Source organism: Natator depressus, chromosome 17, assembly GCF_965152275.1.
Source record: "Natator depressus isolate rNatDep1 chromosome 17, rNatDep2.hap1, whole genome shotgun sequence".
Taxonomy (NCBI): domain Eukaryota; kingdom Metazoa; phylum Chordata; order Testudines; family Cheloniidae; genus Natator; species Natator depressus.
Genome location: NC_134250.1, coordinates 5,576,802 through 5,592,605, shown reverse-complemented (window position 1 = coordinate 5,592,605; position 15,804 = coordinate 5,576,802). Strand labels below are relative to the sequence as shown.

Here is a 15,804-nt window from a genome sequence, read left to right as displayed (position 1 = left end):
CGAATTCAAACTTTCTGGAAATGATGGAGGGTGGGGTGGAAACAATAATACACAAAGGGCCAGATCCTCAATTGGCATAAACAGACATATCAAATTACAAGAGCTGAGGATCTGGCCCACAGCACGTATCTGCTCAGGGCTCTGCTGGATGCACATAAGTCCCATTCAAGTCAATGAGAGATGCATGTGCATAACCAGGGACACAATTCAGCCCTACATTTGGAAATCATTCAAGCATAAAATTACTAGACTTTTCCATGGGCCTCCAAAAAGCCGCATCTTCAAAGATATCAGTACTTTATCAAACCAGAATCCAGTTTTCTGCATTGATTCTTCACTGAATACAGGGTCAAGTTCAAGGTCTATGAAATGATAGTCAAAGCCCTCCGTGAGATTGGCCCTACCTTCCTGAGATAGCATCACTCCATCCATGATTATGACCTCCCACAACATCTGTGTTCTGCAGAACAATTAAACTGACAATCAACTGGGAGTGGCTCATGTACTCATGAGAGAGAACTTTGATAGGAGTTGGACCTATGAATTTTTTTCTGTCAAGGGATAACAAGGACCACTGATCTCACAGCTTTTAGAACAGAATCAAAATATTCAACTGTTTTCCCCTCGGTAATTTACGCGCGTGCACACACATACACACAGACAAAACCCACAAACAAACAAAAACATTTATAAAGTAATCAAATTATTTCCCCAGAAGGGAGGAAGAAACAGAGAAAAAGACTTATTTTTCTTTTAAAATATTTGGAAGGCATGAAAGTAGACCTGGATAGAAATTTTCCAGCAGAAAATGCCAATTAAACGAAATTGAAATGTTCTGCAGGAATGTGATGATTTTGACAAAATTCTGATGGAAATCAGGCAGGTTTTGACAGTTACCTGGTTTCCTGCCAGCTCACCTGCCCAGCTCTTCAGCAGCCCTCTGTGCAGTCAGTTTTGGGAGCAAGGCACAGAGGGGGTTGAAGAGATGGGTGGGGTAAGCAGGTCTACCACCAAACCAGTTACCAGCTGTTGCCAGAAGGGGTACTTCTACATGCAGAGCCAGAGGCAGGTGCCAAGACGGCTTCAGAGCTAAGCAAGCAGCTACAGATTGGCTCCATGGCCTGATTTCCTCCTCATGCCCCAGTGTCTGTAGGTCTCCAATGCTCCACCTTCAGCCACTTGAACTCAGAGCAAAGAAAAGCTTTACCCCACAGGCAAAGGTTCTCATTCATTTCAGGGGGAGATCTGACTGAGCAAGGTCTGATTTGGCCCACAGTTTGTTACCTAGAAGTTGCTGTGGGTTGTTCCATTTACACCTGCTCTTGTTTCATATTAGAACATCAAGTGACTACAACATGGGAGGAGTTGAATTATAAAAATTCATTTGAATGAAAAGTAACATTGTGATTACAGAGATCTAGGCAGGCAGAAACTGAAAGTGTCCTGGAGCCAGTCAATTAGTAGTCAAATGTCACTAAACTGCTTCTGCATTTCTTGGATATTCCAAGAGGTGGGAGTTAATACAAACTTCAGAGAGGAACCGCTCTCCTACTTGTATTTCAAGATGATGTTAAGGTGGTATTATTCTCAACAGTTTGAAGAACATTTGGGCTAATTTCATGTCAGAGAATCAGGGATTACTTTGAATATATTAATAGTCCAAGAATTAGATGGCTGCAGTTACTAACACCACCACAATATTTTTCAACAGAGGAAAACAATAAATACTTACGTTATTCTTTCAAACTTGTCAACTTTTGTATCTGCTTTTAGAAGTTTATCAGTCCAGATAAACTGTCGAAGTGTCTTTGGAAGTAATTTTCCACTTAGTCTTTCACACACAGTTAACATACTATCATAATCTAATGAGATTATGGCACAAATTGAGTCTCCCAGTATATCACTTGCTGAGCAATTTAGAATAGGTGAGGGTATGTCAGGACCAATATGCATCTTGTCTGTAACAAATATAAATAGTAAATGACTACCTTTTCCACTCCTTCAAAAAGATACCAATGGCAGTATCACCAAAAAATAAAATGGAAAGGCATATCTAAAATAGAACTGTTTGTTTAAGAAATCAAATATTTGAACTTCATTTGCTTCAAAGCAGAGAGTGCTGGAGGACTATAGATATAAAATTCACAATAAGAACAGTTACTTACCTGTACAATAACTAAAAGGAGTACTTGTGGCACCTTAGAGACTAACAAATTTATTTGAGCATAAGCTTTCGTGACTACAGCTCACTTCATCGGATGCATTCAGTGGAAAATACAGTGAGGAGATTTATATACATAGAGAACATGAAACAATGGGTGTTATCATACACACTGTAATGAGAGCGATCACTTAAGATGAGCTATTACCAGCGGGGGGGGGGGGGGACTTTTGTAGTGATAATCAAGGTGGGCCATTTCCAGCAGTTGACAAGCACGTCTGAGGAACAGCTGGGGGTGGTGTTTATGTGACCATCGCTTATTAGCACCATAGTGTCCAGGAAGTGGATCTCTTGTGTGGACTTGTCCAGGCTGAGGTTGATAGTGGGATGGAAATTGTTGAAATCATGGTGGAATTCCTCAAGGGCTTCTTTTGTTGGATCATATTAAAGAAGTTCTGTATTAAAATCACAAATGAGTTTGATTCCCCATAGTTTAAATTCCAGGGTATTACTAATTAAGAGGTCTCTTGGGTTTTGGTACTGTTTCTCTCCCTCTATGTGTGAAACTTGCAAGCTGCTAATTGTGTTAGTACATTCTAAGACAGAATCTGTTCTCAAAGCAATTCACAGAGACTCAAAGCAATACTCTAACAACAGAAACAGCACCCAGAGACTCCCCGCCCTTTTGTTGTATTAACAATTGTGATTAAAATAGAGATAGAGGATGTATGTGGACGGATGCTTGGTGTGGATAACAACTGAATGATCAGGGAGGTGCCAGCCTAAGAATCCAGTGTCCATCGGCTGAAGAAGGCGTCAAGTGGAAATAACCAGAGGACCCCCGGAGGGCAGACTGGAATCCACCCAACAGCCTCAAGAATGGGAGAACCAAAGAACAAGATAACTTCTTGGAGCCGTCAGGAATGTGCTATCTGCTGATTGATTCAGCAACAGCATGATGAAGCAATTCCCATAGACTGGCATAGGAAGAAATTCCTATAAAAATAGACTCTTAAAAAGTGAGAACTTTGGGGTCTGATTCTGCAAACCAACTTCCAGGAGCATCAGATGAGCATCTGACAAGGCCCTGCTCCCTCCTCATGTCCAGGCCACCTGGCCAGTGGCTTGGCATGAGCAACTCTAAGGCTGGTAACTATGATAACAACCTTGCAGAACCTGTGTGTGTGTGTGTGTGTGTGTGTATATGAATGAATGTGTGAAGAAATATGAGATTGAATGGAATGTTATAGCTATAACTAACTGCTTACTATGATTCTTTCTGTATTCACAATAAATGTGGTATTTTGCCTTTTTCCCTTTAATAAGATCCTGCTGGTTTTTAATTTATTGGTATAACACTTTTCCATGGGTCCAGATGATGAAGATGTCATTCACTTCCTGGACACTATGGTGTTAATAAGCGATGGTCACATAAACACCACCCTATACCGGAAACCTATGAACGCTATTCCTACCTACATGCCTCCAGCTTTCACCCTGACCACACCACACAATCCATTGTCTACAGCCAAGCTCTACGATACAACCGCATTTGCTCCAACCCCTCAGACAGAGACAAACACCTACAAGATCTCTATCAAGCATTCTTACAACTACAATACCCACCTGCTGAAGTGAAGAAACAGATTGACAGAGCCAGAAGAGTACCCAGAAGTCACCTTCTACAGGACAGGCCCAACAAAGAAAATAACAGAACGCCACTAGCCATCCCCTTCAGCCCCCAACTAAAACCTCTCCAACGCACCATCAAGGATCTACAACCTATCCTGAAGGACGACCCATCACTCTCACAGATCTTGGGAGACAGGCCAGTCCTTGCTTACAGACAGCCCCCCAACCTGAAGCAAATACTCACCAGCAACCACTCACCACACAACAGAACCACTAACCTAGGAACCTAACCTTGCAACAAAGCCCGTTGCCAACTGTGTCCACTATCTATTCAGGGGACACCATCATAGGGCCTAATCACATCAGCCACACTATCAGAGGCTCGTTCACCTGCACATCTACCAATGTGATATATGCCAGCAGGTGCCAGCAATGCCCTTCTGCCATGTACATTGGTCAAACTGGACAGTCCCTACATAAAAGAATACATGGACACAAATCAGACGTCAAGAATTATAACATTCAAAAACCAGTCGGAGAACACTTCAATCTCTTTGGTCACTCGATTACAGACCTAAAAGTGGCAATTCTTCAACAAAAAAACTTCAAAAACAGACTCCAACGAGAGACTGCTGAATTGGAATTAATTTGCAAACTGGGTACAATTAACTTAGGCTTGAATAGAGACTGGGAGTGGATGGGTCATTACACAAAGTAAAACTATGTTTACTGAAACATCCCCATGTTTATTCCCCCCCGCCCCACTGTTCCTCAGATGTTCTTGTCAACTGCTGGAAATGGCCCACCTTGATTATCACTACAAAAGCTCCCCCCCTCTTCCCCCCCGCTCTCCTGCTGGTAATAGCTCACCTTAAGTGATCACTCTCTTTACAGTACGTACGGTAACACCCATTGTTTCATGTTCTCTATGTATATAAATCTCCCCACTGTATTTTCCACTGAATGCATCCAATGAAGTGAGCTGTAGCTCATGAAAGCTTATGCTCAAATAAATTGGTTAGTCTCTAAGGTGCCACAAGTACTCCTTTTCTTTTTGCGAATACAGACTAACATGGCTGCTACTCTGAAACCTGTACAATAACTGTTGTCCTTCGAGATGCATTGGCCACATATGCATCCCACTTCAGGTGTGTGTGCCCAGCGCACTTGTGCCAAATACTTCTAGTCAGCAATACCCCATTGGGATGGCACATGCACCCTGAGGGTCCTCGTACCTCCAACTGAGGGAGGAAAGTCCTCTCAGTTCCTGTGCACCAGAATCTTTGCGACATTAGACTCCGAAGTAGTGGGGAAAGAGGATGACTCATGGAATGTATATGTGCACAATAAATCTTGAAGAACCACAGTTACTGTACAGGGAAGGAATGGGTTCTTCTTTTTGGAGTACCTGTGCACATATATTTATTCCATTTCAGGTGATTACCCAGAAGAATTCCTTAGGTGATGGGAATTTGGACTGTACTTAAACAAAACTGAAGAACACATTTCTCAAAGCCTGCATCAGCTCTGGAAGCTACTGTGATGGAATAATGTTCAGCAAATGTGTGAATAGACAACTGTGACTCAGGAACTCTGTGGTACCAGTTGGCAGATGGCGTAAGGGCACATATGGGTTTACAGGGATCGCCTGGGTCAAGTATCTACATACCAAAGGGTGGAATGTAAGGACTCTTCTGAGAGCCAGTAGCTTACTGGTTGTCATAATCATTGTGAAATGTACGTATGGATAATATTTAAGAAGTTATTTATCTCTACCTGAAATAATGTTCTTAAAGCCTTCAAGTTAAAGGCCAGTCACTAGAAGGTGATATGCAGGTTCAAGCAGGGACTAGTAGATGCTTCTCTCTCTGGGTGGTCATTATGTACTGTGCATCTCACAATGTAAGTTTATTTTTAGTACTGACCACAATGTATCTGTGACAGAACCTGGACTCTGACTGGCCCTGAAACAAAAACAGTGACATTTTCAGTTTTGTCTGGTTGTGAAGAGGGTGACACTGGAATATCCCCATTTCTGGACTATTAGACTCACTATGCTGTTTTCAGTGACCACTTGTGATTTTCCTGGGATCTCCTGCTGAGGTGATCCGCGAGAACATTCTGCACCCCAGGAAGGTAACAGGCTTTGAGGGTACTGCACCCTCAAATGCAGAAGTACTAAACTTGTACCATCTCCAGACATAGAGGACTGGACCTTGCTCCACCCTGTTTGTTGAGGTACAACATTGTAGCTGTGTTGTCCATCATCACCCAGATCTGAAGAGTTCTGTGTAGCTCAAAAGCTTGTCTCTTCTACCAAAAGAAGTTGGTCCACTAAAAAGTATTGCCTCACCCACCTTGTCTCCATCACTAGTATCATCAGGCACTTGATGGAGGTGAGAAAAGCTTTGGATGCTCAGTGTATGCCCCTTAAATCCAAGAAGTTTATATGGAGGGATGATTCTTTGATGAACCATATAGCTGGAAGAAGAGGAGTGTAAAGTACCCCCCAGCAAACGTTCTGCAGACTCATCTACCAGTACATGGATGATAGAACTTGAGCAAGTAAATGAATCAGGATGTCCAGAGGGTACTTGTTTGGTCAATCCACACATCTCCACCAGCTTTGCATACATTATAAGTGAAGTCTAGCATGCCGAGTCACATATGTTCAGGATGCCACATGCCCTAACTGCCTCAGACAAGATTTCTATTGTCCTTGCATGAACTTGCAGACTGGTACACAAGTTTAGCATGGACTAGAACCCTTCCTAATGCAGGTAGGCTGTGGCAGTTGTAGAATCAATGACATCCCCAATTAACTTGACCATTGTGCTTGGGTCTAAATCTCTTCCAGACATGCACCCATTGACGTTGGCGGAACTGCGGTTATCACCAAGAGAATAGTCTGTTGCAGCAAGACTCCGGTACCAATACGTAGAGTAGCTTCCTGGCTGCCTTATATTCCTGGGGAGTCAACTATACTGACAGCATCAATGCCACAGTTACTGGTATACCTCATGCAATGAAATCAATGGCACTGGTGTCACGGCCACCAGCACTGGAGTCACTGACCATACATTAGGTACCCATACCAATGTGGTTGGCACCAGAGTTAACAGTACCAGAGTTACATACATCAGCTATATGGTACCAGGGGCACTCTGGAGCTCTCAATTTTAGCTCAGTACCAGACAGCTTATATGAATTTTAGCAGCTGAAGTGTGGCAACTGGAGTCCCTGTGTATGCTCAAGGAGCCCTTCTTGGGTTCTCAATGTAGTCTTGATCTCCAGAGAGCTGGCAATTTGGGCCAGATGTCCCCTGGTGTGGAAAATTATGTCTCTTTTCTCTGGAGGTTTTCAGGGGTTTTCTTCCTCTGTGAGTAGATGGAGCAGCCAGAGCACTTCTGGTAGAGGAGTACTAAGCTTGCTCAGTTCCAGAATGGCCTGGACTGGAGACGGGACAAATGGATTTTTCCATGAGGTATGTCCTTGGACATGCCTCCTGAGGTTTTGCACCCCTTAGTAAAGGACTGGCAGATACATTTGTCCCTTATATGTCTTGCACCTAGACAAATGAGGCATCTAGTATGCTCTTCGTTAATGGCCACAACTGCCTCACAAGAAGGGCAATTTTTAAAACATGGGGACTTTTATGCATAGCTGTTCCAGTACTGGGGTACCACCACAGGAGTAAAAACAGATACAAGTAGTCCTATCAGGGAGAAAACAAAACAAAAAACCACACACACACACACACACACTCTCTCTCTCTCTCTCACTCCAAAGGAAACACTAACAAGCTAATCCCTATCCACAGTAAGACTAAGCTAACAACTCTAGGACTATTTAAAAGAAAAGGGTGCTCACCAGCACTAGAAAGACAGTGAGCTTGAGGCATCACTGAGAGCCACAGGCAGTGAGAAAGAGAAGTCAGACAGCTCCGTCCCTTATGACCTTGGTTAGAGGTATGAGGACTCTCAGGGCACATGTGCCGCCCTAATGGGAACTCCTATCTACAAGTCTCTGGCTCTAGTGCACTGGGAAAGCACATACCTGAGCAGAATATATATATGCACCAGCACTTGGAGAAAAAACACTGCTATGAGTTAGGTGAAAAGTATTCTTTTGCAAAATGCCACATATTCTGCAGTAAATTGATCTATTTTAAAACTCACTTGGGTAGTTACACTAGCTGGTCTTTTGCCCAATTATTTTAAGCCTGAATGAATAAATGATGACACTCTACATGAGCTTGAAAACCTCTATTAGCTCTCATGTCTGTGTGAAGGAGCACTTTTGTGTATCTGAAGTGGAGGTCCTTTAATGTTTTAATAAAGGAGAAAAATCACACTCTTCAAAAATGGTTTGGCACTCTTGACTGTCAGGGAAAGCACAAGCAAAGCAGTTACTCTGTGTTAACAAATTATCTCTGAATTACTGGCATTGGTACTTTCAGAAGTTCTTAACCTATAATATGCAGGTTTGTTTTTCAACATGGTTAGAGTAGTTGTAGCATTTAAATAATGTTAAATGTATTTAAAAAAAAAAAGAGAGAGAGAGAGAGAGAGAGAGGCAGGCTTGAACCTAAACCCTGGATCAGAATTTGGAAGGCTTCAGAATTGAAACTTGGATTCAGGTCTGGATATCACACATACTCCTATCTTTATAATATGCTGAACCACAAAGTGGATCCAAACATCTTGATAGTTTGGAAGCTCCAGATATGAATACTTTCTTTTCTACTTGGACCAATCTCTAAGTGTGATGTTATCTGATTAGAATATGACCTTGCAAATCATTGTTGCTACCACTGTTATATAGTTGCAACGAATCTTATACAAAGTGTGTCAAGTATAGTGCCAATAGAAAGGGTTAAGCGGCTCGCAGGCTAAATGACCCAGAGTCAACCTTTAGAGACACGTTAGAAAAATATGTGAATGGTAATTAGGGTCATTCCATGTTAGATAGGCTAGAACTTTGAAATGCAAACCTGTATTTTTAGAGGACTGGAGGTGATACTAACTGTATGTGTTTACTTATATTTTGTTAGATGTCAGCCATGAAAATAGACAGCTCCTGTCTATCACTATAGCAATTGATTCAGAGATCAACAGGGAATATTAACATTTAGATGAATGTTGGATGAAATAGTGTGATTGTCTATATGTCTCTTTAAAGCTTGTAATAAACTGCTTAATGGATAAATTACCTTATGTTAATCCCTGTAGCTAGTTACTAGTGATGCTTAGGAAATATGTCTACTTCAAAGTCTCCCTGATTGCCTATTGTACGCCTAAGGACTCTGAGCTGTCAAAAGAATGCCTGGAACTGTATAAAAACCCTTGGGTCCTGATCCTTTTTTATCTCAGATCTGCTTGATGCTTCAGGCAGGGGAAGCTTAAATCATAAGGCTGAGATCTCCAGTCCCACCTGGATTACCCTGAATATGGACATTGGACTATAACCTATAGACTAATTCTGAAAGAACTCTTTGCACCTACAAAGTTTACCATCTCTACTATGAAGCTGATCTCGAAACTATACTCCTGTCTGTATGTATATTGAGCTTTTAACCACTACTCTCTCTCTTTTCTAATAAATTTTAGTTTAGTTAATAAGAATTGGCTATAAGAACGTATTTGGGTAAGATCTGAAATATTCCTTAATCTGGGAGGTAACGTGTCCAATCCTTTGGGATTGGTAGAACTTTTGTATTTGACTTGGGTGTCTGGGTGGAGGCCTGAAGCTGGGTTCCTTAAAAGGGAACTGTGTTGTAGGCTTCTGGGTAACTACTAAGGTATTACAGAAGCTGTTTTGTGCTTGCTTGGTAAGTCTAAGTATTGGAATATCCACCAGCTTTGGGGTTTGTTTGCCCCATTCTTTGCAGCTGATCCTAATTGAGTGACTATAGCATGGCTCCCTGGGACCCTGATCACACTAAGTAAAATGCATCAAATTAAATAAATTTGCTTTTCCACTCATGTAATGATGATGTGGATTTATTGTGGAAGATAGGGACCTGGGAATTGAGAGGGCTGAGTCAGAACTCCTTAAATCAGGCTTTGTGGGTATTGCTGGGGCCTGTTTTGCTCCCCAACCCCCAAGCACAGTACAGTTATGGTAGCCTTAACTCTAATTTAATTATGTTTTTTTCTATGTGGATATTTCTGATTTATTTTTTAAATGTCAGGTACACTTAAGAGAGCATTATTAAGGGTTGAATCAATGTATTCCTTTACCTTTTTCATTTAATTGGAAAACAGATCTTCTGTGTATGGCTAGATTGAGGTCTTTGCTTTCAACAGAATTTGACCTTTTTTTAGCTACTTATGTCGAATTAGAATTCCACTCCGATGGAAGTAGATCCTTATATGAATCTTCTGCCTATAAATGCAAAATTTAATATAAATGGTGTTCTAGTCACAAACAATTTACAATTTTGGATATCTACCACCAGATCTTTAATTTAGATGTTAAAGTTGATTCAAAATAACCTATGAGAGGGGATATAAATTACCTGGATTGTTATTTGCTGAATAATATTTAAAAAAAACAAGTTAAAGATTTTTTCTTAGCAAAAAACACTGGAGAAAGAATAAGCTACCTTTTTCCATGCCTCATGTGTAGCCAATAACAATTCCATCTCTGTTGCTACTATGTTGTAGGTATCATTAAGAAAATGCACCATTTCGGGAGCCAGTCTGTCAGAGTTATTATCTAGTGTACAGAAAACAAAATTTAATTGATTTTAAAAGTAATTTACAAATGCAAGGCTTGAGTCCTCCATATCTTGCACACCCAAAACACACAATTAAACAAATACAGGGTCGGACTCAAAGGACCTGATTCTCCACTGCCTTGCACCCTGTGTGGAATCTTACACCTGTGCAAAGCAAATGCAGGTTAGGTACAAAATACTACCATTGGTGTAAGTGAGTGGAGAATTCTGGTTGGTTGTGTCATAATCCCACTTTACACTCTTTTCACATTGCAGATGAATACACACAGTTTGGGGAGCAAAAAATCAGGTCCAAAAGACTTAAAAGCAAACTTAAAACTGCATTTTCCAACCGTAAGGTATCTAAGAATGACTCCTAAGATTGAGTCAGAGACTGGAATTCCAATTAAGTGCAATTAATATTTATAAAGCACTTTTAAAAGTGAATATTTTCAAGAGACCGAAGTCAAGTCATTATTTATTATTATTATTGAAGGGAATCAATTTTTAATTTTAAACTTCACAAAAAATTCTTGTTTAATTCAGCCACGTACATGAACACTAGTCATTTTTACATGCAAGCCAATTTATTCAAGAGCATACATCGAATAAGGAATCCTGTAGCAGTTTCATTTCTAGCTTCAGGTAGGAGATACAGCAGTACTAAACAGGACATTTTTCAGATTTCCTACGATAAAAAGTTAATTTGAAAACAGCAGAACATTCCTGCGGTAAACCATAATTACTGCTAAGCTGCAGTTGGTATGATATTGCTATATATATTTCTCTTTCATTTATTTGCATATTTATTTTCTTCCCAGATATATTGTAGCTGAATTTTTTTGATAAAAAACACAAAGTAAACAAAAAAGGACAATAAGCAGCATGGATTCAGTCGTCCTATGAGATCTGCATAGGCTGACCCTTGCATCTGCACAGAATCCTACTGACTTCAGCGGGTCTCCAGACAGGTACAGAGGTCTGCCTGCAGAGAACTCACTGTAGGATCAGAGCCTATGGCAGGAAATAATGGCATACAGTGACTTCTTCAATTTCATACTGAAAGGTGAAAACATATGAATGAAATTGATGGACATTACTGTGGCAGGCATGGAGCTGCTAGGTAATAATCCGAGCATACTGATATGTAATAATTGTGTGAACATTATCTGTGGCCTGGTCAGTGAGGTAAAGTTACTGTATAGCTATAATAGGTTATTTAACTTTCCTGTATGGATGTACTGGTCTATCTTAATAGCGGACTGTTGGAAAGACAAGCAGGAAAGGACAACATAGTGGCTCTGTGTAAGCAACCTCCCATCAGCTGGGCAGCAATTACAAGACAATGGCCTACTTCCAGGCTCCAGCCTAAAGTTATGCATCTGTTCTGCCAAGACTGGGAGTCTAGAGATCAAAAGGGACACTAAATGGTTAGAGGTGACAATTCCTGTGAATGTGTGTTTAAAGCACTGAGTAGCTTTTAAAGACAGAAAACTCCCTGCAGCAGACATAGAGAATTGATTTGTGATTTAATGGAAGGAACTGTCACTCAGAGCCTAGCAGCCTTGTGGTGCCTATAGGAAGCTTAGGTCTACCAGGATCCCCATCTAGAAGATAGACAGACACATGGGTTACCTAGACGTGAATATTGTCTGTTTTATTGTTTTACAGTCTTTTTCTTTGAAATGCTTTTTAAAAAAAAATAAAAACTTTCCTTTAAGAAGGCTGTCTGGTCACTGGGTACCACTGTCATAGCTCCTAGCGGAAAAAGAACTGCAGGAACTGAAACTAAGTCAGACCTGGTCTGAGAGTGGGAGAATTAGGTGATTCCATCCCAAGGTACATCATGAGATGTGAGAGGGGATGAACTCAGAAACCAGGAGGGAGTCAGAAGCACAGTTAGCCTGGTAACTGTGATAGTTATGTGAGAGACATCTGTAGTAACAAATTAAACCGCAGGCCAAATTCATCGACGGTATTAACTCCCCCAACTTCAGTGGAATGACATCAGGGATAAATTTGACCCATTTAGCCCACATCCTTCCATTTGGCAAATCTGTGTTTGGTGCAAGATTGAAGGAGGGGTAAAGACAGCTTGCTTTCAGGTGGCATTTTATCTGAAAAGATGGAGATAATGATACATACTGCCTTTGTCAAGTGCTTTGAGATTGATGAAAAAAAGCACAATGAAAAGTATGGTATCAGATATAGGTATTATTCATCATTAGAATCCCTAGATCCTGGGCCAACCAAGGACTGGGCCATTCCTCAGCATAAATTAGAGCTGACAAAGGACCGCTCTTGTTCACATCCAGGAACCTACTGTCCCAAAAAGCCATGCTGGCACCCAGGAATCAATGGAGTGGAGGGACACACTGGTGATGCCCCTTTCCTATAGAATGAATCATTCATTGGAAGACAGCAGGATGTGTGGCATAAGAGATGCTACAGTCCTCCCAAGGATTTTCAAGTGTAGGAGAATCCTTAGGAGGCCAGATCTGCTTGCTTTACAGCTGCTTTGCTCAATCAAAATGACGCAAAAGTAGCTAGAGAAGGAACCAGAACCTCACCCATTATTTCTGTGGTGCAATCACATTCTTGTTTATTCATAAATAGAGTAGGTGGCTGGATTTGAGTCTCTAAAATCTTTTGTTTAATACTTTTGTAGACAAAGATATAGCTGTAACAGTAAGATTTGCAGATAGTGGCAGTTGTTTTTATTGCCCAAGCTTGTTTCCACATATATATGGCATAGACAGTATATCTTAACTCACCAAGTCTGAACTGACAGCTAATGCGTTCTGCAGCTTTTAAGCACTGTTGCTTCAGCCAAATCCTTGTATCTTCTTCCAACTTCTTCTGATCTCTCTCACTCATGTTTATGGAAGACTAGGTACAGAACGTTTGGGTTATCACAAGAACATAACATCTTTTATAAACAGTTCTTGCCATTTTTTGCTGCCAGGGCCACAACTGTTGATTATCACGTTAGGGAAGGAAGTTTTAGTAGAGAAAATTTTCCCATGAGCAGTGCCTTATGTCAGCCACTGAGAGGAAGGACTGGTGCCACTGAATATAGAGGCAAGCCTTCTTTCCCAAGAATGTCTTAACCCTCAGTAAAATTATTTTGAGTCAAACTTACTTCTAAAAATCTTTATCCTGGAGAAAAGTTTACCTGAAGGAATCTCTTATTTTTCAGAAAGAATACCCAGAGTCATGCTTACTTCTTCTTCATGTACCAGTCTTACTCGGCCTTACTCTCAAATGTTAAACTCCAAGGTTGGATATATCCACCAACAGAAAAAGATGCAGGAGGTGAAGAGTAATACAAGAAACTCTTAATTCATGGAGTTCCTGAAGCATTATTCCAGGTTGTGGTTTGTAGAGCCATGGAGGGGAGAACCCTTGAACGAGATGGATGTTCTGAGATCTGTCAAAGTTTCATGGATCCCAGGGCAATCACACAGAGATCTGACCCCTCCATTACTCCCTACATCCTCTCTTCCTTTGGTAGCATGGCACATGAAGAAGTCATATTGCCATTACCTCCTTGCCTATCTTTGTCCTCTAACCCCCAGTTAAAGAAGGGTAAATGGCAAGTTGCTGCTGACAGAAGCAATGGATCTGAAATACCTCTATAAAATATTTCTTGCAAAAACAAATGCAGTGGACTTCAAAATAGTAATGAACTTCTTCCTTAGAGATAGCAAATGCCTAATTTGAAAAACAAGTGGTGAAGTACTTAACTTTGAAAACTAATACATTGTTTTGTGATTTTTTAAAGGGATGTTCAAAAGTGTAGTGAGGTCTTCTATTTTGGTTCTTATTTAAAAAAAAAAAAACACCTTGGTAAGTAAGGCACGAAGCAGTTAAAAGTTCTGCCTTCCTACTTTTTGTGTTAGATTATTTAAGTTAGATATTTAAAACAGGGAGAGTAACTTTTCCCTAAAGAAAATCTGTAGTAACTTTCTCACAAAGATAATGATATTGGGAGTGCTCCTGTCCCAAGATATTCTTACTGGGGAACAATAAATTCCCACAGTAGCAAGTCCTGTTATCAGGTTACTCTTATTAAGAGAAATAACCATTTCCTAGAGTAAAGATACCACAGACTAAGGTTGGTTCAGGCTACTCTTAATGTGGAGCAAGAAATTCCCAGGTTTAAAAACACTCTACTGCTTTGGCAACAGAAGATCCTAGTAGCCAGACAATCAATGCTTAAGAAGATTTTAAAGATATGGAACAAAATCCTGAGCTCCTTGCTCAGTTCATAGGCAAAATTTCCATTGAAGTTAATGACATTTTTGCCTGAGTAAGATCCTCAGGATTTTGTCCAGAACTGTATACACAACAGGACAGCAGCCCCACTACCATCCTCCCTACATTCAGTCATCAGCTTCCATAATGAAGAACTGGATACTCCCATCCTCCTTGTCACGCACAAATGCTTCCAAACCTGTCAAGTCTGCTACCACATGAATTCCGTTCTAAGAAGAGTCTGCTCAAAGGGCTAGATCCTACAATCCTAATTCAGACAAAATTCCCATAATGTCAATGAAAGTTTTGCTAAGTTAGGACTACAGAATCTATCCTTATATGAGTTTGATATCTCACTGAATCTGGACTTGAACCATAGCTCCAATGGAGAAAACCCTCATATATACACTCATCATCTTGTTTTCTTTTCAAGTTTCCTGAGCGGAGAAAAAAATACTGAAAGCCTGTTAGATACAAGGTAAAAGATATATAACATTTTAATCTTATTTCAGATCAATTAACTACACTGAAAAATTTAAAAGTACAATTTTATAACTGAGAACAAAATAATCCACTTTACTTTTATGACAACAAGAGATTTGTACATGTTCACGTTATGTTGCCGTAGGCTCAAAGCTCCCATAACTCACTTACTAGTAGACTAGGTTAATTAGGACACTCGCTAAAATATTTTTTTAACAAAATGCTGGCCAAGGAGACAGAAAATCATTTGTCGTGGTTTAGGATTTCTTAGTTGGTGCTTCACGTCATCAGCAAGAGCAGCTCCAAGTTTGTCTAAAACCTAAAGGAGAAATAAATTAGTAATAAAATTCTAAGTTTGCAGTGTTGTTGTAGCTGTGTTGGTCCCCGGATATTAGAGAGACTAGGTGGGTAACGTTTTTTATTGGATCAACTTTTGTAGGTCAATAGCTTGTCTCTTTAACCAACAAAAGTTGGTCCAATAAAAAAATGCTACTCACCCACCTTGCCTCAGTAAATATTTTAAACATACTGTAGTTACAGAAATTCTTCA

General features: G+C 40.4%; 1 protein-coding gene across 1 annotated transcript in view; it reads right to left on the bottom strand.

The window, feature by feature from the left end:
* The window catches only part of LOC142000324 (uncharacterized), an 88,214-nt gene that overhangs the window by 63,796 nt on the left and 8,614 nt on the right, over positions 1-15,804 (bottom strand). Inside the window, exons 5-7 of the mRNA XM_074974509.1 lie at positions 15,426-15,573; positions 13,289-13,403; positions 10,401-10,513 (exon numbers count right to left, since the gene is read on the bottom strand). The gene's annotated coding sequence lies outside the window, so the exon portion shown is untranslated. The remainder of the gene's footprint in view (positions 1-10,400; positions 10,514-13,288; positions 13,404-15,425; positions 15,574-15,804) is intronic.